Source organism: Protopterus annectens, chromosome 17.part0 (assembly GCF_019279795.1).
Source record: "Protopterus annectens isolate FY-2018-M chromosome 17.part0, PAN1.0, whole genome shotgun sequence".
Taxonomy (NCBI): domain Eukaryota; kingdom Metazoa; phylum Chordata; order Ceratodontiformes; family Protopteridae; genus Protopterus; species Protopterus annectens.
This window is the reverse complement of record NC_056751.1, coordinates 535,705,283-535,730,439: the sequence shown is the minus strand read 5'-3', so window position 1 is coordinate 535,730,439 and position 25,157 is coordinate 535,705,283. Positions and strand designations below refer to the sequence as shown.

Sequence of the window (25,157 nt, the reverse complement as noted above, 5' to 3'; positions counted from 1 at the left end):
TCTGTCTTTCTCTTTAATTTTTTTGGAAGATCGGTAGTTAGATGGCTTATCAAAGCCATTTCAGAATACGGAGAATGAGAGCAAAAGAATTTCGTGACAGAGATAGCCCGATGGCGAATGGTTCGGGTGCCAAGGCACAAAACCGACAGCGAGGGACATCGTGGTCTGGGCCTAAACAGGTGACGCAGTAAGAATGAAAATCTTTGTGAGGTATTTGCTTTCTACAGGCAAGACAATTGTAATTTTTCTGACATCGGTTAGAGCAAGAAGAAAAGGATCCCCAACGGGGTACTTAGCTTTAGAATACTTCAGGATTACAAACTCAAATTCGAAAATTTCAGGTAGCGGCTGACCGGCACTTGCGAACTGCTTCTGCTTCTGGCTCCTCCTCACAAGAAAGGCTGATGTAATGGCGTCGGCTGCCCGTTTTATACCCCTGATGTCCTGACATCATGGAAGAAGTGACAGCAACTGACGCAGAAATCCTAAGACTCTGGTATTCGAGCTGACTGAGGGCGACCTGCAGGCAGATAACCCAAGTGTGATGACTGCAACAGTTAAACATGAAGAACATCTACCTACAACTGGAGAATGAGCAACTAACACCGTGAGTCATATAAGCATCATGAAACTGCAGTATTAATAATACATTCATGAGTGCAGTGCATGACAGGAAATGTGGTTTGCTGCACTAACAATGCTTGTAGGTAATGAGGTAGCAAGACTACAAAATGAAAATGCCCTGCAGTTTTCTGCAGTATCTCTTAAACAAGCCTTGTGGGGCAAAAAAAAAAAAAAAAAAAAAAAACATAATGACCCTGCCACATCCTTTTCGCAGCTCCCTGTAGGATCAGGGTCCTTTTTGGCCAAATGGGTCAAATTGGTCTAAGGCAGGCACTGCCAAATTAAAAAAGTAATGGCATGAAAGGAGTATCCTTGACAAGAGTAACATAATGTTTGTATCTGTGGAAGCAGTTCTATGGTAGGTTCTAGTTATTTTACCCTGACATGATATATCCAAATAGGCATGGGGTTTTGCCAGTGATAAGTGGGTTGAGGACCCAGCCTTCTTTGACTTATGCCAGGGACCCATGCTTATGGCGGGAGGGGTGCATGTGCACCTATTGGCCAGTGTGTGTGTGTCCACCATAAAGCTCAGCAGCTTTGGGTTAATAAGCTACTGGCCAGCCGGTGTTCAATTGCCCAGCTTGGGTTTCCTTGGGATAGCTCTGTTGAGAAAAACTGGACATAAAACCAATCAGCCCACTAAACATGAACTAAGGATTGCTATACTCAATGTAGTTTCACTGACAGAGCACAGCGTGAAAGTGGATGACATGATGGTAATAAGGAGGCTGGACATCCTATGTATCCAGGAGACAAGGTGGAAGGGCAGTGCAGGAAAGCCACTGGGCTTGATATCCACAGTCTACTACTCAGGAGGAGGACAGGCTAGAAATGGTGTGAGAACTGTGGTGATGGAGAGGCTTCAGAAAACAGTACAGAGTATCATTAGAATTAGTGACAGACTCATAGCAATCAGACCCCAACCTAATGACACTGCAGTATTTACAGTCTCAGCCTGTGCCCCACAACAGGGTTGCGATAGTAAGAAAAAGAGTGCATTCAAATCACAGCTGCTGGACCTACTTGATAAAACAGGACAACATGAAATAATGGGCGACTTGAATGCACATATTGGGACAAACAGTACAGAAACTGCCTGGATCCCCATGGCGGGGCTAACAGGAATAAAGAAGGCGAGCCCATTCTAGACTTCTGTCTGGCAAATGGCTTGAAATTAGCCAATACATGGTTCATAAAGAGAGAGAAAGTCACATGATTACAATAATAGGAGTGTCCAGCATGTAACTCAGGTATACTTCTTCCTAGTAAGGAAGGGGCACTGGAGTAGAGTCAGCAATTGCAAAGCCATCTCCAGTGAAACAGTTGGCCCACAGCATAAACAATTGGTTGCCACAATCAGTTGCAAGCAGTGGTGAGAGAAGGTTCTAAGGTTAACAGAGACTAGACTGAAGACCTGGAAGTTAACTGGAGAAAAAGTATATCAGTTCACGGGGTTACTCAGGGCTCTACCACCTCAAGAAAAACAAGAGGAAATAAGTGGAGTTGAAGAATGGCACTTGCATTATTTTTATATTCAAAATACATCACATTATTGCATTATTACATGTCATGTACACTGAAAAAAAATTAACTCAAATACAATAAACTTCATACTTTTTTGATTTCATAAATATATATGAATCATATTTTGTTACTTAATAAATAAGCATGTTAATCTTCATAAAGTTGGAGTTGAAGAATGGCAGTACCTCAAAACAGTTTGTGTGAGGACTACAGAAAAGATGTGTGGCCATGCCAGGTATGGAAATAAGGTATATAAGAAAAGCTGGTGGTGGAATGCAGAAGTTCAGGAAGTCATCAAAAGAAAGAAGGAGTGCATGAAAAAGTGTGAAATCGAAAAGATGGACAAGGTTACGAAGGAATACTGGTTGGCTAATAAAGAAGTTAAAAACGGAGTTGCAATACCAAAGAACAAGGCATCAGAGGCACTCTACCAGCTTCTGAAAAGTAAGTCAGTAGATGGCACAAAGAAACTATATCAGGTTGCCAGGCAAAGACAGAAAGATAATGAAGACAGTCAGACACCCTTCATAAGGGATGCCAGCAAAACCTTGCACACCAGTCCACAGGACATCAAAGGCAGATGGAAAGAGTACTTCCAGCAGCTTCTGAATGAAGAAAACCCCACAGAAGCTGTACTGTGCCAGACACAGCCGACAATGGCAGTCTCAGATGAGGTCACAGCAGATATAATAAAGATGCTGAGTGAGATAGGGGTGAAATGGCTCCTGAGGGTACTCATAGTGGTATGGAGAGAAAGGTGAATGCCAGATGACTGAAGAATAAGCACAGTACTGCCAGTGTACAAAAGCAAAGAGGCCATTCACAACTATGGGCAGCACAGACATATCTAACTCCTGTCGCACTGCATGAAAGTTCTGGAGAAGGTAATTGATAAACGAATATGGAAAGTAGTAGAAAGTAAGATGGAAATGACAGTTTGGAATCAGATCAGGGTACAGCACAACAGATCTTATGTTTACAGTCAGACAGACACTTGAGAAGAAACTAGAGATGAGGAAAGAGTGCAACTGTGTATTCCTAGACTTGGAGAAAGCATATGACAAAGTCCCAAGAAAGTTGGTTTGGGCAGTCCTATGATGCTTTGAAGTCCCAGAAACATTGGTAGAACTAGTACAAGCTATGTTCAAGGACCCAATGACTCAAGTATAAACAGTGTTCAGTCTTACAGAGGGGTTCCCAGTGGGAGTAGGTGTGCAGCAGGGTTCAGCTCTAAGCCTAGTGCTGTTCACTGTTCATACTGGTGATGGACTACCTTAGCAAACAGGAAGGAGGGGATGGAGCAACAAAGTTGCAATATGCAGACAATGAGGCATTACAATCAGACTTTGAATAAGATCTTCAGCAAATGATATGGGAAAGGAATGAAAGACTGAAGTCACATGGGAAGAAACTAAGTACAGATAAGACAGTTGTAATTGCAGCAAATGGTGGAGTTCAGAAGAAGCATAGATTGAGACAGAACAGTGGAATAGGTTAACAGCTTCAAGGACCTGAGAGGGGCGGTTGAGGAGAAGATAAGTCTGAATGAAAAGGTCAAAGGGGCTGCAGTCAACTGGCAAAGAGTGTCAGGTGTAGTACATGACAGAAGAATGACAGAGAATTAAATAGTAAGGTGTACAAAACAGTGGCATGGCCAGTACTACTGTATGGCATGGAAGCCTGGGCAGTAAAGGCAGATCAGTTGAGGAAGCTAGAGGGGATAGTGATGAAGATGAAGTGTAGGATGCACACTGTGGGACAGAGGAAGAAATGAGGACATAAGAAAAGAAGCCAAAGTAGCTCCAATTGCAGAAAAGGACAAAGAGAACAGATTATGGTGGCTTGGGCACATGGGCAGAAAATCAGAAGACAATCTAGTGAAGATGATTTGGGACAGACAAGGAAGAAAGCAAGAGGAAACAAGGACATCTGGCAAAGCGGTGAGTGGATTGCATGAGTGAAGACCTGCGACAGTCAGATAAGAGTGGTGAAGAAGAGAGGAGAGTAGCATTGAATAGATAGAGAGTTGAGATGACACTCTGACCCCATGTAGAAAATGTGAAAAACAGGGTTGATAATGACGATATATATCTCAGTGACGGAGGTAATAAATTACTTGGGATTCAACTCACAAAAATATTTTTATATACCCACTCCTTGTGGGTCAACATTAAGAAACAATAACAGAAGGGACTGAAAATATTGATGTCGAAATCAGTCTGTGAAACTGGAATACAGAGTGGAGGATGGGAATTATAATGTATTGATTATCACAGAGTTTTGGTATAATTTAACCTTTCTCCCTACCACTGCCTAGGCTGGCTCATAGATAAGTACTAGGCTAGCTGCCTTGCAGGCCATTTTAAGCCTAGCCAATTGTACCTTTAAAGGTGAAAATCAAACCCCATGTCTTGTGTTTATGTGGTAAACACCTTAACCGTTATGACACCCCCACCCCCAATCATGTGATGGTGTGCCATCATACATAAGACACATATTTGTTTTCTATATAAAATGTATCAGCAGATGTAGTGAGATAATGGGTGCAAATATCTCACTACAGCAGACTACTTGACATCCTAGAGTTTTTAACAGAGCTGCCAAATTGTCATTATCATAATCATTAAAATGTATAAAGTAATTAGCAGTATGTTTTGTATAACATTATTTTTGTCTTTGCTGTGATCTAAATTTCACAGCAATAAACTGGATGAAATTGCATAAGCTAGAGCATATGCTAAATAGATTACATTAAGTAGTTTAAGTAATACCAATTGGAAATTGGGCTACTGTTGGCCGAAGGAGAAGAGGAGGGCGAAGGCATGCCCGAAGGCAGGAAGATAGGAGGAAGGTTAGGAGTGTAGCAGTGAGGGTAGGAACTTTGAATGTTGGCAGTATGACTGGTATAGGAAGAGAGCTAGCTGATATGATGGAGTGAAGGAAGGTTGATATATTGTGTGTGCAAGAGACCAGATGGAAAGGAAGTAAGGCCAGGTGTTTAGGAAACGGGTTCAAATTGTTTTATCATGGTGTGGATAGCAGGAGAAATGGGGTAGGGGTTATACTAAAGGAACAATATGCCAAGAGTGTTTTAGACGTGAAGAGAGTGTCTGACCGAGTGATGTTTATGAAGCTCGAAATTGATGGTGTAATGATGAATGTTGTTAGTGCATATGCTCCACAAGTTGGGTGTGCGATGGATGAAAAAGAGAAATTTTGGAGTGAGTTGGATGAAGTTGTGGTGAGTGTACCCAAGGGTGAGAGACTAGTGATTGGAGCGGACTTTAATGGGCATGTTGGTGAAGTGAACAGAGGGGATGAGGAAGTGATGGGTAGGTATGGTGTTAAGGAGAGGAATGCAGAAGGTCAGATGACTGTGGATTTTGCGAAAAGGATGGACATGGCTGTGGTGAATACGTATTTTAAGAAGAGGGTGGAGCATAGGGTGACGTACAAGAGTGGAGGAAGATGCTCACAGGTTGATTATATACAATGTAGGAGGGCCAGTCTGAAGGAGATTGGAGACTGTAAAGTGGTGGCAGGGGAAAGTGTAGTTAAGCAGCATAGAATGGTGGTATGTAGAATGACGTTGGTGATCAAGAAGAGGAGGAGGAGGAGTGTGAAAGCTGTGCCAAGGATTAAATGGTGGAAGTTAAAAAAGGGTGATTGTGAAGTGGAGTTTAGGGAAGAGTTAAGACAGGCACTGGGAGGCAGTGGAGAGTTACCGAATAGCTGGGTAACTACAGCAGAACTAGTAAGGGTGACTGCTAGAAAGGTGCTTGGTGTGACATCTGGACAGAGGAAGGAGGACAAGGAGACCTGGTGGTGGAATGAGGAAGTACAGGAGAGTATACAGAGGAAGAGGCTGGCGAAGAAGAAGTGGGATTGTCAAAGAGATGAAGAAAGTAGACATGAGTATAAGGAGATGAGGCGCATGGCAAAGAGAGAGGTGGCGAAAGCTAAGGATAGGGCATATGGAGAGTTGTACGAGAGATTGGACACTAAAGAGGGAGAAAAGAACCTGTACCGATTAGCTAGACAGAGGGACAGAGCTGGGAAAGATGTGCAGCATGTAAGGGTGATAAAGGATAGTGAGGGAAAGATACTCACAAGAGAGGAGAGTGTGTTGAGTAGATGGAAAGAGTATTTTGAGAGGCTGATGAATGAAGAGAAGGAGAGAGAGAGAAGGTTGGATGATGTGGGGATAGTGAATCAGGAAGTGAAACAGATTAGCAAGGAGGAAGTAAGGGCAGCTATGAAGAGGATGAAGAATGGAAAGGCTGTTGGCCCAGATGACATACCAATGGAAGCATGGAGGTGCTTAGGAGAAATGGCAGTGGAATTCCTAACTAGATTGTTCAATGAAATTTTGGAAAGTCAGAGGATGCCTGAGGAGTGGAGAAAAAGTGTTTTGGTACCTATCTTTAAGAATAAGGGTGATGTGCAGAGCTGCAGTAACTACAGAGGAATAAAACTGATTAGTCACAGCTTGAAGTTATGGGAAAGAGTAGTGGAAGCAAGGTTAAGAAGGGAGGTGATGATTAGTGATCAGCAGTATGGTTTCATGCCAGGAAAGAGCACTACAGATGCAATGTTTGCTCTGAGAGTGTTGTTGGAGAAATACAGAGAAGGTCAGAAGGAGTTGCATTGTGTCTTTGTAGACTTGGAGAAAGCATATGACAGGGTGCCTAGAGAAGAGTTGTGGTATTCTATGAGGAATTCGGGAGTGGCAGAGAAGTACGTAAGAGTGGTACAGGATATGTACGAGGGTAGTGTGACAGTGGTGAGGACTGCAGTGGGAGTGACAGATCCGTTTAAGGTGGAGGTGGGATTACATCAAGGATCAGCTCTGAGTCCTTTCTTATTTGCAGTGGTGATGGACAGGTTGACAGATGAGATCAGACAGGAGGCCCCGTGGACTATGATGCTTGCAGATGACATTGTGATCTGTAGTGAGAGTAGGAATCAGGTTGAGGAGACTCTGGAGAGGTGGAGATATGCTCTAGAGAGCAGAGGAATGAGGGTCAGCAGGGCTAAGACAGAATATATGTGTGTAAATGAGAGGGAGGGTAGAGGAATGGTGAGGATGCAGGGAGTAGAGTTGGTAAAGGTGGACGAGTTTAAGTACTTGGGCTCAACAGTTCAGAGTAATGGTGAATGTGGAAGAGAGGTGAAGAAGAGAGTACAGGCAGGGTGGAATGGGTGGAGAAGAGTGTCAGGACTGATTTGTGACAGACGGGTATCAGTAAGAGTGAAAGGGAAGGTCTACAAGAGTGCAGTGAGACCAGCTATGTTATATGGGTTGGAGACAGTGGCATTGACAAAAAGGCAGGAGTCAGAGCTGGATGTGGCAGAGTTAAAGATGTTAAGATTTGCAATCGGTTTGACTAGGATGGATAGGATTAGGAATCAGTATATTAGAGGGTCAGCTCATGTTGGACAGTTTAGAGACAAAGCAAGAGAGACGAGATTGCGTTGGTTTGGACATGTGCTGAGGAGGGATGATGGGTATATTGGGAAAAAGATGCTAAGGATGGAGCTGCCAGGTAAGAGGAATAGAGGAAGGCCTAAGATAAGGTTTATGGACGTGGTGAGAGAGGACATGCAGGCGGTTGGTGTGACAGAGCAAGATGCAGAGGATAGGAAGAAATGGAAAGAGATGATCCGCTGTGGCGACCCCTAACGGGAAAAGCCGAAAGAGAATGATGATGATGATGATGAGTTTAAGTAATACCAATGTTCACATTATAAAACCTCGCACAAGAAGTTGAACTATGCTTGATATAGTCCGAATAAGCTCAGACTTGCAGTCATTTGTCATTCTGTGGATTCTGAACTTGGTAACTATGAGTATCTTAGCATGAGCCTGGTAATTGCTTTTTTAGATTTTAATAAGAAATGGTACCAAGCTGATTTTATTAGTATACGGAAAGAGTTTGAGGTTCAGGATTGCTATGCTACTATGAAGAGTTCCAAAACTAAAGAATGTTGGTCAGAATTTTACAGGAAATTAGACTCTACTGTTCAAAGCAATAGATAGGGTGGGGTGAATGGCATTTTCTGTTGCTGCTGCTGTAAACTGTCGGTTAGTGTGATCATTTGCAGAAAAACATTCCAATTGCTCCCTGCAAGACATTGGTGCACTCACTGCATGCATGTGTTGACTGGATGTTACAGCTGCTGCAAGCACTAACTCGTTACTTAAGCAGCCATAGCTGAAACTGTGATTATATGTTTAATCATAGCCTCACCTTAGGCTTCTTGCCCACTGAGTGGCGCAGAGCTACAGTTATCCCACTCCACAAGGGGGGATCCACCTTGGATCACGGGAACTACCATCCCAAGAGTCTGACAAGACTGATCTGCAATGGCATGGAATGCATTATCATGGAACTTATAAACAAAGACATTGGCAACCTTCAAACACTGGACCCCACCCAGTTTGGGTTTGTGAAGGGACAATCTTGTCTCCTGAACCTGATTGACTTCTTCAAATCAGTCTCCAAAGCTGAGGACGAGGGTAAGGTGGTCCACACAGCCTATCTGGACCTTGCCAAGGCCTTCAACACCATCCCCCACTCTGGAATCATAAATAAACTTACTAAGCTGGGCATAAATCCCTACGTCACTCAATGGGTTGCCAACTGACTTATTGACAGAACCCAGATTGTAAAAGTAGCCGACTCCAAATCTAGCTCCAGATAAGTGACAAGGGGAGAACCTCAGGGTTCAGTCCTGGGACCACTCTTGTTTGGCATCTACTTCTCTGAAGTACAAGCCAACACTAAGGGACTCTGGCTAACAAAGTTCACAGATGGCTGCAAACTGGGAGCCATTATTGAATCCCCAAATGATGTGGATATTCTACAAAAGGACCTTACAGAAACAGATGCTTGGTGCCAGAGCCATGGACTCAAGCTTAATGCCAAGAAATGTATAGTTATCTCCTTTGGGAAAAAAAAACATGTACCCATGAATTACCACATAGGTGGCAGTAGACTAAACACTGAAAGTGTGATGAGAGACTTAGGGACACAGGTGGACAGTGGTCTCACCTTCGATAACCACATCAGTCAGGAAATCCTTCTATGTGGCACACCTCATCACTAAGGGCTTTTCATCCAGAAAAAAGGAGGTCATTGTCCCACTGTACTCATCCCTCATTAGACCCATTATAGAGTACAACTCCCCGTTTGGTATGTACCTCACAAGACATCTGCAGCAGCTGGAAAGGCCGCAGAAATACCTCACTAAAAGAATCACAGGCCCAAAGCAGATACCCTATGCTGACAGTCTAAAAAAACTCCAGCTGTACTCTGTGGCATATTGTCTACTCAGAGGCGATCTCTGATTAACATACAAGGCCATGTCAAACCCTAAGCTGTTAGACATGCTCCACTTAAAGAAATCCTAATCCCTCAGAGCCACATACTCCAGGGATCTAAACCTTGTCATCACAATGAACAAAACATGCTGGAGGGATAGATTCCTGACCCAGAGACTCCCCAGACTCTGGAATAGACTGTCCATACATGTCAAGCAGAGAGCCTCCTTGGCCCTCTTCAAAAGGAACCTTGACAATTGGATGGAAGATAGGAAATTCAATCCGGGGATCACGTCAGTCACCCTGCTAGACAGGGATCCAGGGAAGTAAATATTGTGGGAAGAAATATCCGGGGAATTGTTTGGCTAGGCTTGCATAGGGCACCTATTTAAACCTATGAACCTACAAACTGTAGCAAAAGTGCTAGCATAAGTTGTTTTTTTGTGGTGGAGGATTTGATTTTTTTGTTTATGGTGTCAACTGTCAGAACAGCTGGGAGATGGCCATGAGTCCAAAGTGGTCAGTTTCAGCTCTGTTCTCATTGGTCAACACATACTAATGAAAGTCAGAATGGAGAGATAATAAAATCAGCAAGAAAAGGAGAGTAGTACTATGGACCCCATTTTCACAAAATCTCATCAAGACCACACTGATACATAGAAAGTATTTTATATAACATATATCATGATTAAAAATAAAAAAGACAGCTGGATACACAAGTCCCAGGATAAAAAAGTGTCTAATCCTTGCATGTGCACTGGAGCCAGGACTGGAAAAAATGGCAGTGTAGAATCCCGTAGACATGAAAACATTGCTACAATGGGTTTAGGCCAGGCTTAGGGGGAGGATGCCCCCCACCTCCATTGTACAAGGAAGTAGTAGTCCACAAAAACTGACAAGCCAAAAAAAGCCATAAAGATGACAAAGTGGACTACTTAGGATAAGGAAAAAATGATATATTGTTAATATTACGCAAGAAGCCCAGAATTTCCAGATATCAGATATTCAAAAAGACAGAGAGAAAAATTACAGTAAAAAAAATACTTGCACGAGAAAAACCGTTAAAAGCTACAAATATAAATGTATGTTCATTAATACAACAGATCCTTGAAATATATTCTATAGACAAAGAAACTTTGAGCTGCTTGGAAAAAGAAGCAACAGAGGAAGTGCGAAAATATAAAGAACAAACAAGAGATTTTTGAAAGGTATAAAAAGGAAACATGGATATGGGAAAGAAAATGTGATCTGATATGGGGCAATATTTATGCAAAGGAGACAGCCAAAATAATCAATACAAAATTGTTCCATCCCTGGGCTACGCGAGACTTTCTAAACATTTTATCCTTTTTTCAGAGAAGCATTCGTTTAACTTTTTTCACATATTTGAAACAGTACTTTAAATACTGAATGTGTATCACAGTGAAAAAAGTTAAACAAAATAACTACCACTCTGAACTTCACAGAATTATAGTATGGTTCCTTAGCATGTTTTTTTTTACTTACCTGCTTGAGGTTGATGAAGAGAAAGTAAATATCCTCATCCTATGAGCATGGGTGGGTGTGGTGTCTGTCTGTCCCTCTGCATCTACTGTGCTCTGCAGAAGTTGTGCTACACAGCCCTGCTGCTATCCATCCAAACCAGTCCAGGCAGATTCCAACAGTAGTCCTCGAGACCTTGGTTTGTCATTGCGTTGATGCAATATCATCTTTGGTTGGCTGCTGTAGTACACGCAAGTCATCATGGGTGGGTTGCAGTTGTAAAACTTTTTTTTTTTTATTTTGTCCAAGTATCTGATGAGTCTGACAGGCAGTCAGACACTGCCTCATGAAGTTGATATCATTAGGCCCACCCCTGCACATTCATGATGTTGTGGGATACACTGGCAATACTTGATGACACAGGTGTAACTAAAAATTATTAAAAAAAAAAGAACATAATCAGGATTTGAAGGGACCACTCGGGAATTTGTGGCACCCTATTATTTTGTCCTCAAAGCTGGTAAATTCTGAGGAATTCGCTATGGTTGAGAGGTTTCCAAAGGGCAAAACAAAACACACAATTGCCAGCTGAAGACAGCCCTTACATTTTTTTCTTCCATTATTTCCATTTGTAAAGGAATGTACTTTACGCATCTGTAAACTACTGACCCCACCCCCACCCCCATCCCAACACACCTCTCACTCTACATTTGTTTATTACAGGGCAGTTAAGGGAGGAATGCATATCCATCTGCATACCTGTCTAAATAAGCTAATGGTATACCACAGATAAACAGTGTACTTAGGAATACTATCACGCCATACCTCTTAACTTCTCATTGTAAGAAATTGGGGCAAAGCCAGAAAGAATATGGGGACAAAGGCGCAAAAATAGAGACAGAATTTAAACATTGCTCCTACAAACTTAGAAAGTTGCTAGAATAACAGGCTTTGCATTATCACGTATTTTCTGAAGGATATAAAGTCTGAAACTCAAATATCTGCCAGTATTCACTATTATTTAGTGACTTGAATCTTCAATGATTTGCCGGAAAACAGTCCAAAAATATGGGCGTTCTGCGGTTACTATGTGTATTTCACACCGGGTAGGTCTCGATGATTCAGAACGTAAGCTGGGCGTAGTGTTCTACAACTGACACGTGTCAAGCCCTTTCAGTGAGGAACTCAAGAAGTTTTAAAAGCCCAAAATGAGCAACTCTGCCCGTAGAGCCATGTACCACAGTCGGGATTAAAACTACTTATACCACTGTACTGTACCAGTACCCTTACTTCAATATAAATGTAAAAGTAGCCTTACCTGTCTAAAAGCTACAAACAAGCGAACACAATTCCCGGAACCAAAACGACAACAAAAAAATACACTGTTATATGACTTGGATGTCACTGCCGTATTTTTTCCAAAAGAGTGGCCCACGGTAATTGAGCTCCGTTTCACTTTCGTTCCTAGACTTCCTGATGTCGTACGCCTATTATTCCAATTGTTTTTAGTCAAAATGAATCTTAAAAAAGGCAAGACAAATGGTGATATGTGTCTAAGGCAGAGCACTGCCACAAAAGGCTAATCAGCAGAAATGTATCACTCTGTGTACAAAAAAAATGTAAAACCAGTTGGATTCTTTAGGTTACTTGCATTGCGTATGCGATTATTAGAAAAGTATTTTGTTTTATCATAAGTTCTGAATTGCTGTATCATTTAACTTTAACATCATTGATCTTATCTCCAGAACTAGGGACAAATTCAGAAATAATCACATAAAGATTCAAAATATCAGTAATCTTAACTTGAGAAATGACAAAATTAATACAATGTGCGCTAACATGCACTTAGACGTAAATAGCTATTGACATTTTTATTGAGTGACCGTGATTAATATAGCAATAACCCACGCCTGGGTGTGGGTAATGCTAAATTTACCCACGGTTGGCGTGGTTTGGTCCCGAGGGACCAAACAAAGCCAACCGTGGGTAAATTTAGCATTACCCACACCCAGAAGTGGGTTATTGCTATTATACCATGACATTATTTAAGAAAAGAAACTATTGCTTTTCTTAAATAATGGCATAGTATAATGCCTGTTTACTGCCCTTCCGCAGATGTCTTGGCATCCGCGGCAGTTCTGATGTACTGCGCGCCTGCGCAGTACATCAGAGTTGAGCAAAAGCAACGGAGAAAACAAGATCTCCGTTGCTTTTTTTTAATGTCTCGCTATGTTAAATGAGTTTAACATAGCGAGACAGTTTTAAAATAAGCAACGGACATCTCCGTTGCTTATTTTAAACTGTCTCGCTATGTTAAACTCATTTAACATAGCGAGACTAAAAGCAACGGAGATCTTGCTTTCTCGTTCACAAACACTGCCTCGCTATGTTAAATGGGTTTAACATGCGAGACAACTTTAAAATAAGCAACGGAGATCTCCGTTGCTTATTTTAAAGCTGTCTCGCTAAGTTAAACGCATTTAACATAGCAGACAGTGTTTAAAGAGTTATACTAATGGAAAAAGTCCGGCGACGGACCTTTTTCCATTAGTATAACTCGATTTACAACGGGCACGCTGGCCAATCAGCGTGCACGTTTTGGGGGGATCATGGTATAATCTCATATAATGCCATGAATTTTGACCCTCCAGTAATAAGAAGTGTCATCGTCTGTGTTCTGAGAGAGAAATAAATGCATCTAGAAAGCAGCTGCGTATGTATTAAGTCACAAGTGACTTCCTAACCATGTATCCAGTATCTGGATTGTAATAGCACACACTTTTATTACTTTTCCAGGAATTCGGCCTGGGATATTATTTTATGACCCTCTTCTATGAAGCGTACCTTGTGCTCCCCCCCCCCTTAATTGCTCTCTGTTATTTTGCTCTGTCCGTCATAACATCTGGAAATTTATGACTGACAGAAACAACACTGAATGACTACAGTCATTAAGTAACATACTGGAACTGTGAATTATTATTTTTCTTTTGATAAATGCACTTTAATAGCTATATTCTCGCATTCTGTCAATATTTTGTGCTTGTCCTTTTATAGCTTTTACCATAGTTCATAACACCCTGTTGAAGAATGTTCATTATACAACGACCCTCCATTAAAAACGTGCACACTGCTTGGTCAGCATGCACGTTGTAAATCAGAGTTATACTAATGGAAAAAGGTCCGGTCGCCCGGACTTTTTCCATTAGTATGTCTTTTTTTACAGCAACGGAGAATGCAAGATCTCCGTTGCACACTGTCTCGCTATGTTAAAGGAATTTAACATAGCGAGACAGCTTTAAAAAAAGTAACGGAGATGATCTTTTCTCCACTGCTTTTTTAAAAGCTGTCTCGCTATGTTAAACTCTAACATAGCGACACAGTTTGTAAAAAGCAACAGAGATCTTGCTTCTTTGCTTCCACCCACAGCTCTGATGTATTGTGTAAGCATACGCATGCACAGTACTTCAGAACAGCCGCAGAATACCAGACAGCTGCGGAAGGGCAGCAAGGAGGCATTATACAATGCCATTATTTAAGAAAAGTAATTATTTTTTTTCTTAAGTAATGTCATTGTATAATAGCAATAACCCACTTCTGGGTGTGGGTAATGCTGGATTTACCCACGGTTGTCTTTGTTTGGCCACTCGGGCATCGCCCTCATGACTAAACCTCACCAACCATGGGTAAATCCAGCATTATCCACACCCAGGCATGGATTATTGCTATATTCTCCAATCAGAGCTGTAATATACACGTCACTCATTCTCTAAACTGCAATAAAAAATGCACTAGAGACAATTTAGTTATTATTTATTGGCATTTGTTGACCAGGAAAGTCCACTGGGTCAGAAACCCATTTTCAGTGAAGGCCTGGGAAGAAAAGCTCTAGTTACAATTATAAGTTAAAAAGACAAGATTTTGTAAACAAAAACATCACATGTTTTCATACATGTTGACAAAGACTGAAAAGAAAACATCAAGTGTAAGGTATTATGCAGTATTAAAACATATAAAGTGAGTGGGTTAGTAACAAGTAGTATAGAAATTTGCATAATCTAGATAGGATTAGTATAATACTTAGATGAATTTACATAAACATAAGATGTATGTCAAATACATAGACTCCCTCTAGCCAGATAAGGGATTAAGGGAATCAAATATTAAGTAAGATTTTATTTGCAGGGAAAACATGCTGGCATAGAAAGATAACAAATGCTTTGATGTATTAGACCTCACTTATGGTGGCTGATGCTTTTGTAAACAGGGGCATATTGGTTCATTAAGGAGATGCTTTTTTAGAGTGAGCTTAAAGTTTTTTAAGGAATGCAGTTGTGTAATAGAGGCGGGGGGGGGGGCAGTCCATAATTTAGATACGGAGTGTGAGTACAGGCATTCACCGGCCCTTTAATTTGGTTTGGAGACATTTAGGAGTTGTTTGTTAGTGGAACGGAGATTCCTGGTGGGGGTATATATTTGTAGGATAGAATGAAGAGAAGGGCATTTATCTGCATTATATATTAGCTTATGGGCTAGTGTTAGTTGAGTGCCCTGAAGGAAATGGGGGAATTTCAGCCATTTTAAATCTTTAATGGCTTGACAGTGGTGAGTTTGATATGATAGTCCAGTGGCAGATTTTGCTATCTTATAATAGCATGATTGTAGTTTGTTATGTAGATTAGTAAAAATGGGTGAACCATAGAGAAAGGATTGGAGTAAGAGAGCATTTGCCAGGTTTATTTTTGTGGGTTTATCCATGTATGCTTTCTGTCAATAGAGTTTGCCTAGTTTAAAGTGTGTTGTTTTTATTGTACTTAGAATATGTTCCTCAAAAGATAGTTTGTTGTTGATAGTGATGCTTAATAATTTTGCTGACTTTACTACTTCAATTTTTGACCTGTTGTGGGAATAAATTGTAAAGTCTTGTGGAGTTGGTTTGGATGAAAACAGCAATAGTTTAGATTTTTTAGGGTTTAAAAGAAGCTGTACCTCATCTAGCCAAGTTTCTATGTTTATAAAGGTGTTTTGTATTATTTTCTGGAGATCAGAGAAGTTATTGGAGGAGGATATAATGGTGGAATAATCTGCATATTGGATGATAGACCTTTGAAGAGAGACAGAATGAAGATCATGTATGAACACATTGAATAGCAAAGGTCCCAGAATAGACCTTTGTGAGACACCTGTTTCATTGACTATGTGACCTGATTGTTTATTTTGCCATTTCACTGACTGTGAAATGGCAAACAGACAAAGAAAGATACTATGAGCATTCATAGGTGAGAGCCACTGCCAGCTTGCCACAAGTAGCAGGTGGGCTGCAGCCATAAATAACTGTTTTTTAAGCCCTCCAACTCCAAGATGCAGTGAGGTACCACCACACTGTCTCACAATGTTGTTATCACACACGCCCATGTACTCTGATGGCATTGCAGGATATGCCCTCAATGTGTGATGATGTCAGCGTTAACTAAAAATGTAAATAAAACAAAAAAACAAAATTAGGATTTGAAGGGGCAACTTGGGAATTTGTGGCACCCTATTATTTCACCCCCAAAAATGGGAAATACTGTGGAATTTGGAACGGTTGAGAGGTATGTGGACATGGGAAAGGAAAAGAGATTTATTAGGATACAATATTTATGCAAACGAGAAAGCAAAACCTATTTATTTATTTTACAGTTTGTTTAATGTGATAGTCTATTGGGCCAATAAGAGTCCATTTTCAATGAAGTCCTGGGGAAAAAAAAGCTCCAGGAACAATATAATATGAAGAGAATGCATTTACATTTAGCCCAACACAGCGCATCAGAGATACTCCAGGTACACCTAACACTGGGCAAGACCGCAGTGAAGGTTGTTGCCTGCTACAGATCCCCCACCATACCCCAAGACTCCCACTCCACATTCCTAAGCACCCTGAAAAATATTAAGGTCCAACCCAACACCCTCATACTGGGAGACTTTAACTATCCCTCCCTTAACTGAGAAAACTACTCAAGTACCAACACACTTGCTCAAAGTTTCCTAGAAGTCATCAGTTCCAATGCCCTGGACCAGCTCGTTTGCATACCACTGGGGCAGCAATATCCTTGACCTGGTCATTGCTGATATGGGCGACCGTTGCTCTGCTGTGCACCAGTTGTCAGCTCCCCCCTGGTCAGATCTGGCCACAAGCTGGTTACAATGGATATCCACATCCCATCCACACACCCCACAAAGGAAACCACCATAAAAAACTTTTCCAAAGCCATCTTTGGGCTTCTAAAAACTGAGTTGGCTAACTTTACAGTGTCTATGCAAATGGAGAGTAGGTGCAGGACTGCTGAGTCATGCTCCAATGCACTGTACGAACACATACACAAATGTATGAAATGGGCCATTCCCGGCCGAGTCATGATGCTCTCCTCCAGGAGGGGGAGGCCAGTCTGGTGGTCCCTTGTCATGGATGAGCTCTGCAGCAGAGGGAGGAAGCTGTTGCATAATGGGGTGAAGTCCCAAGACTGAGGGGACTCCCTTGTTAGCTTCAACAGGGAGCTGAGATCCCTCATAGAGTCCTCTAAAGCTAGTTGCGAAGACAGGATTGCAACAGATGCTAGGGACAACCACAGGGCCTTCTATAGTTGTGTCAAAAATCTGCAAAGCAATGCTCAGATCTGCTCGGAGCTACTACACAATGGTAACTCCTATACTGAGCCAACAGACATTGCCAGTATACTTGGCTGACAGATTCAGTGCCAACTTCACCCCCCCTCACCCCCTAAAGGGGCAATCACAATACCTGAGGAATGCCTAGTACCTAATGTTACTGCTGCTCAGGTTAAGGTCACACTATCTAAGGCCAGGAATGCAGCATTCATGGGACCTGACAACATCCCGGGCTGTGTTCTACATGAATTGCAAAGTGAACTGGCGCTACACCTGTGTGCCCTGTTCGGTCACAGTCTCATTTTGGACTTTGTTCCTGCCAAGTGGTGCACTGCTGCAGTCATCCCACTCCACGGGGGGTGGTGCGACTGCGGACCCTGGGAACTACTGCTCCATTAGCCTGATGAGCCTGGCATGTAGGGCTACGGGGGCGCATCATCATGGACCTGATGGATAAGGATATGCAGAATTTCAGGATTCTGGACCCCACGCAGATTGGATTTGTTAGGAGTAGATCTTGTCTGCTCGACTTGGTGGACTGCCGACCGGTCATGGGTGGGGTCCCACGGGGATCAGTCCTTGGCTCTCTCCTTTTTGGCATCTATTTTTCTGAAGTCCAGGCCAAAACCAAGGGACTCTGGCTGACCAAGTTTGCAGACGACTGCAAACTGGGAGCCATCATTGGCTCCCCAAATGATGTTCACATTCTACAAAGGGGCCTCGCAGAGACCAATGACTGGTGTCAGAATCATGGCCTTGAGCTCAGTGCCAAAGAATATGTCATCATTCCATTTGGGAGAAACACAATACCCATGAACTGCCACATCAATGGTGGTTCACTGAGCACCGAGGGTGTCATGGGAGATCTAGGAACACAGGTGGATGGCAGCAAATCCTTTGATGATCACATTGCCACGGTGGTCAGAAGGTCCTTCTATGTGGCACGTCTCATTACAGAGGGTTTTGCCTCCAGGAAGAGGGAGGTCATTGTCTCTATCTGCTCTTCCCTCATTGGACCAATTATCAAGTACAATGCCCCATTCGGCATGTACCTCACTGGACATATGCAGCAGTTGGAGAGACCGCAGGGGTACCTCACTGAGAGGATCCTGGGCCTTGGATGCTTGCCCTGTGTGGAGAGACTAGAAGAACTCCAACTTTTCTCGCTATCATATCACCTACTTGGTGGTGATCTCTGCTTGACCTGCAAGGCCATGTCGGACCTAGCACTATTGGATATGCTACATCTAAAGAAATCACAATCCCTATGTGCCACATATGCCAGAGACCTCAACCTCATTACCATAGTCAACAGAGCTTGTTGGAGGGACAGGTTCCTATCCCGGAGACTGCCCATGCTCTGGAATAGACTTCCCCTGCATGTCAAGCAGAGCACCTTGCTAGCCCTCTTCAGGAGAAATATTGACGAGTGGATGGAAAATAGATGATTCACCCCAGGGATCATTTCAGTGGCCCTGCTAGACAGAGGCGCCAGGTAATAATGTTGGGCGGCTTGATGCCAGGGAATCTTTTGGGCTGGGCTTGTAAAGGCTCCAGGGGCATTAGCCTAGTACACTCCTGTGAACCTATCAACCTATGTAACACTACTGAAGAATGATGGTATTACACAACATGACAAAAAATCCACAATTGCAGAGAAAATACAGTCAAAAAAGCAAAAGGTAAAATTACACACACACGCGCGCACACACACACACACACACACACACACACACACACACACACACACACACACACACACGTAAATAAGTAAATTAAAATAAGAAAAATCCATTGGTGCATATTCCTGTTAGATTTGTTACAGTGTGAAATAACACTGGGTTGATATTACGGTTTTGCATGAAATCTTAGGAGAGTTAAAGTAGGATGGGGATAAGAGGTGTTAATTGTTGAATGTAAGAAGGGGGGACAATAAGAAAAAAAAGTAGAGCAAGAGTAGGAATAAATGAGAAAAGTGAAGATTTTAGTCAGAGACGCTCAGTATGATGAAAAGAAGAGAGAAATAAGAGTGTGAGAAATGGGGAAAAAGAGGTGAGTGATGTGGGATGAGAGCAGGAACATTCACAGAGGGTTTTGAGATGGGAATGAAGCAGGGTCTTAAAGGCAGAGTGGTTGTCTGTAGTATGAATAAAAGGTGGCAGGGAGTTCCAGAGGCGAGCTAGGGAAAAGGATAGTAGGTGTTTGCCTGGAGGATGAGCAGACTTGTGCAGTTCAAGCTAATTTTAGTTATTGGATCTTAGAAGTCTGTTAGGTAGGTGCATTTTGAAGGAGGAGGCAAGGGAGGGGCAGATGGAGGGATTAAAGATGAGTTTATGGGCATGAGTAAGTTGAATGTAGGTAAGATGGTTGGGAAGTTCGAGCCAATTTAGTTTGTGTAGGGCATTGCAGTGGTGGGAGGAGGATTTATAGCCGGCAGCAAACTCAGAAATTTTGTTATAAATAACAGGAGGATAGCTTTCTTTTTAAAGAAGACTGAATGTTGGTAAGAAGTGGGGCACCATATTGGAGAGAAGGAATGAGGAAGGTGTTAGTACAGGTTTAGTGGTGGGAGTGATATAGCAGTTATGGCAGTAGGGCATACCTAGTTTCTGGTGGGTTTTCTTTATATTGTTTAGTAGGTGGGTATCATATTTTAACTGTTCATCAATAAGGACACCTAGAAGCTTTGCATGGGATGCTACCTCGAGAGAGGTATTGTTTTGACTAGTAATGGAGAATGAGTTGTTGTCTATAATGGTACTTTTCAAAGGGGAAAATAACATAATTTTAGTTTTTGATGCATTGAGTGATAGGTGATTATCTATCATCCAACATTCGATATAAGAGAAAGCATCCTGAGTTAGTTTTAAGAGAGTGGAGGTGGAAGTGGCAGAGCAGATGATCATAGAGTCATTTGCGTATTGAATCAATTTAGCACTAGGAATGTTTTGGTGGAAGTCATTTATGAAAATGTAACAGTAGGGGACCCAATATGGAACCCTGCGGTATGTCTGTATGTGTATTAAGGAAGGAGGAGGTGGCTTTTTTCCATTTGAAAGCTTGTTGTCTGTCAGAGAGGTAGCTAGAAAACCAGCTGACAGAACAGTGTGATAGGTTTAGATTAGAGAGTTTAGATAGGAGAAAGTTATAGGAGATTGTGTCAAAGGCCTTGGATAAGTCCAGAAGCAGGGTGGACACTAGACAGCTGGAATCCTGGCTTTGTTGATGATTTTGAGGAAGGAGAGAATAGCGGTTGTGGTACTGTGGCAAGATCTAAAACCATGTTGTGTGGGGGTAAGTAGGTGGTTGTCTGTGAGGTAGGGCAGAAGTTGAAGGTGGATACACTTTTCTAGAATTTTTGAGATATGGGATAAGATAGCGATTGGCCAGAAATTGGGAATGTTGTTGTTATTACCTCCTTTGTGAAGGGGAATGATATAGGCCTTTTTCCAGAGTATGGGTACATAGTTTTCTTGGACTGAGCAGTTTATTAGAATGGAGATGGGAAAAGCGATGGCATAAGCAGCAATTTTGAGGAAGTAGGAAGGAAGGTCATCAGGGGCATTTGAGCATGGTTTCAGTTTTCGAAGGAGTTATTTTTATGGTGGAAATAGGAATGGGTTTGATAGTGAAGGAAGGGGGTTGGGAGGTGGTAGTGTTAGGGGAGGGAGAGATAGGAAGAGGTGGAAGTGAAGCTTTGTTGGGGAAGGAAGTAGTTAGTTAATCAATACAAAAACAGTAGCACCAAAGATATTTGAAGAGAAATACAGGCAGAAGTAGCTGGATATGGATATGGAAAATTTCACAATATAAAATTAAGAAAACAAAGAGGGAAAGCAGAAAATAGGATATGTAATGGGGATAGGGTTGCCACCTGTTTTTTTCTTCCGGACTATCCAGAAATCAAACCGATTGTCCTGCAGTCTGGAAAACAATGTACAAACTCTGGTATTCTGTTTCAAGAAAGGAAACAGACTGAGTTTATAAAATCAGTGGATTTGCTGTGCTTTTTTACAGAAAAGCACAGTAAATTGGCAGAAAGCAGGCAACAGGAATGGAAAAAGAAGGCGTTCCCATCTGCTGATGTCACAAACGGGTGTAACTTGGACAGGATAGGGAGCAGACATTGGCAAGGGTTACAGGTGATGTGATGGGTGTGGCCTTGCTCTGGTTTAGCCTCAATGAAAGGTGGCAACCCTAAGTGGGGAAGTTAAAGAAATAAAAAATTGAAGTTACAGATTACCTGCAAAGTGAAGGATTTAGTGTGGAAACTCGAACTCTGGTAATGTCAAAGCATGATGGATTAGTGAGTCCCCAAATTAAGTAGAAACAGGCGGAGTGGGAATAGGGTTGCCACCTTTTCTTTGTGGCTAAAACCGGAGTAAAGCCACACCCCATGCATCACCAGTAATCCCACCCACCCACTCTCCCGCCCATATTCCACCCCTTTTGTGACGTCACATTTATATCACCTTGCGGGTAACACCCTCTTTTTCCATCCCTGCTGCCTGTTTTTGGCTGATTTACTATGCTTTTCAATAAAAAAAGCAGACTAAATCAGCCAATTTACAAACTCTGATAGTCTGTTTCCTTTTTTGAAACAGAATACCAAAGTTTGTACAGTGTTTTCCGGACTACTCGAGAATCAGTTTGATTTCCTGATAGTCCGGAAAAAAAACAGAGGGGTGGCAACCCTAAGTGGGAAGCATCTGATCACTTGCCACATGCAGATAATACTGGAGCATTCAGTAGAAAATCAGTACAAATATTCAGTTGGAGTCGCACAGTAAGGGAAGGAGCAGGCATCAGTGGCATCTCTGATGCAGTGAATGCTGGAGAGTGATAAGCCACTGAGTTCCCATATGAAAAAGGAACAGATGACACAGGATGCAGCTAAAGATAATATGTCACAGAAAGATGTTCTGAAACTTTCTGTAGAATTCCCACAGGACACAGAGAGCAAAGAATGTGCCCTCAGTTTATAAGAAAATGATCTAAGGGTAGAGTTGCTTAATTTATTGGAGATGTGTAGACATATTAAGATCGATGAAAGGAATAGATTACAGAAAGTTAATAAGAACCAAAAATGCAAGATGTCTGATAAAACAGATGAACACAGTAATCAAGACTATTACAAAAATTTGTGTGGTATAACAGAAGTAAATAGGATATACTACTGCACAGCTAAATTAATAACAGATAAAGTCTTATACAAAAACAAAGAGCAATAAGGGAAAGAAAGGGACAAAATCAAATGCTATCAAGGAAGCATCAAATAGAGAACACTGTAAAGTAATTAAGACAAGAAGAGTCGTTATGTGAAGAGTATAAAAGAGGGAATATATCAACATGATGAAAGCAATGTGCAGTATCAAAACAGGCCAGGATGTATCATACACTATTGCAAATAATAAACTAAAGATATAAGCACAGGCAGAAAAACTTAGAAGACATTGAAATAAATATAAAGGAAAAGTACAAAATAAGCAATTCATTGATGACCCCAAAAAGTCTTATAGAGAATTGGGAAACAAAGCAAAAATAATAGAAACACCACCAAAAAAAGAAGAAAAAGACACATTTGGAGATATATCTATGAAGACTCTGTGGAATACAACAAAGATGGTGAATGGATAAAAAAAACAAAAGAAACAGTAAAAAGTTCAAACTGTACAGGATATGAAATGTGATGAAGTAACAGCCAGACAAATTTAAATAAAACTAATAAAAGCTCCTAATTGAAATAAAACCAGGCCTAGGTATAGTACCGAAGTTCTGGCTAAGAGTAATAACATCTTTACATGAAGATTTAGCCCTGCTTGAGAATTACTTATATGCTCATCCCAAACAGACACTAGCCTGGTAACAACAGGAAAGTGATACTCCTTCTTAAGAATCAACTGCAACTTATCCCAAAAACTACAGATCAATATTTTGTCTTCCAACGATGTACAAACTATATATTGGAATTGATCAGACAGAGTTAACAGCCATTAGATGAAAACTCAGTCATGGCAATAGTATGAAAGGGTAGCAAAAGAAAGTTGTATGGAACAAAGAATAATTTGTTGCTAAAGGTGTAATGGAGAATTGTAAAAAGGGTCAGAATCTAAGTATGGCATAGATAAATTACAAAAAGTGCATTTGACAGTATCCCAAATTCATGTATAAAGGAGTGCTTACAAATGTATAAGATGCACGCTACATTGATCAGTAACATTATAGTGACCATGAAATGGTGGCAAACCACTTTGCACCCAAGACATGATAAAGGACAATCTATTATCCCAGGCATAAAAATTCAAAGGAGGATATTCCAATGTGACTCTGTTACCACTGCTCTTTTATCTTAATCCATTACATATTCTTTATGTGGATGATTTAAAACTGTATAGTTCATCAGATGAGGGTCTGAAAGCACAACTCCAAGTGGTTAAAACTTTCTCAGATGATAAAAGAATGTCAATTGGTGCTGATAAATGTGCAAAAACAACATTTAAAGCAGGAAAAGCTGCAGCACAAAGAAAATACAAGCCTGAGACAGGAATGTGATATAAAGGAACTTGAGCAGGAGGGAGTGTATAAATATTGGGAAACTGATGAAGGACTGACAATAAAACATGAGCAAATGCAAAGAAACCTCAGTAAGGAATATTTTAAAAGACTAAAATTAATACTGAAAACAGCCCTGACATCCAAGCTATAAAACAATTTTCTCTTCTCATTCTACTTGCATAAAATCAGTGTATACCAAGATTATATATTCCTTATTCTGAAGAAGCTATGGGCCTCCTTGAAATTGGTTACATGTATACATCTGCAATCGTAGGACTGTATACATACCTGCTGACTGCACTAGATCCAAACATAGTAAACAGTTTAAAACACGAAGAGAACAAATCTAAGTTGACTTCCCTGCTTAGTTTAGCAGAAGAATCTCTCAAGTGGGAATGGAAATCTGACCAGAAGAAGACAAAAGTGAAGTAATAACTAGATGTGCCAAAAAAAAAAAAAAAAAGAAAAAATAAAATGAGAAGGATCAGATGAGAAGGCAAGAAATGTGAAATAGGCATAACTATAGTTGCAAGTACAGAAAACTTCTGGAACAACCTCATGTCAATCAGGGTCTGATGCAGGAATGGTTAAGGAGAGGTGACTTTAAACCAAAAGATGAAAGATTAATATTGGTGGGCTATGTACACTTTGTTTTACAAAGTCCATTGAGCATGTGGAAGAAACAGACAAATGCAGGTTCTGCAAAACAGAATTGTAAACAGTCACATATCTTGTTGCTGGATGTGATACACTAACGGAAAAGGTCCTGTATACTGAAACGCATAATAATGTGGCAAGACTGTTGCAATGTGGATCGTGCAAACATTACAATATTGAGGTAGCTGAGAAGCATTGGTAACATGAGCCACAAAGCATTACAGAGAATGTGATGTGGCTAAGAAGCATTGGAAACATGAGTCACAAAGTATTATAGAGAATGATAGAGTTTTATGATCCATTATCAACAGTTCAGAAAATGCATCTGAGAAAAGCAGATATA

At 41.3% G+C, this 25,157-nt stretch overlaps 1 protein-coding gene across 3 annotated transcripts in view; it reads right to left on the bottom strand.

The window, feature by feature from the left end:
- The window catches only part of LOC122791745 (galactoside alpha-(1,2)-fucosyltransferase 2-like), a 217,219-nt gene extending 204,739 nt beyond the window's left edge, over window positions 1-12,480 (bottom strand). The window contains exon 1 of one of the 3 annotated variants that reach the window (XM_044059658.1): window positions 12,276-12,480. The gene's annotated coding sequence lies outside the window, so the exon portion shown is untranslated. Of the gene's footprint in view, window positions 1-10,981; window positions 11,370-12,275 lie in introns of those variants that run through there. The other 2 variants (XM_044059655.1, XM_044059656.1) reach the window with 2 other exon arrangements.
- Window positions 12,481-25,157: the final 12,677 nt, after the last annotated feature.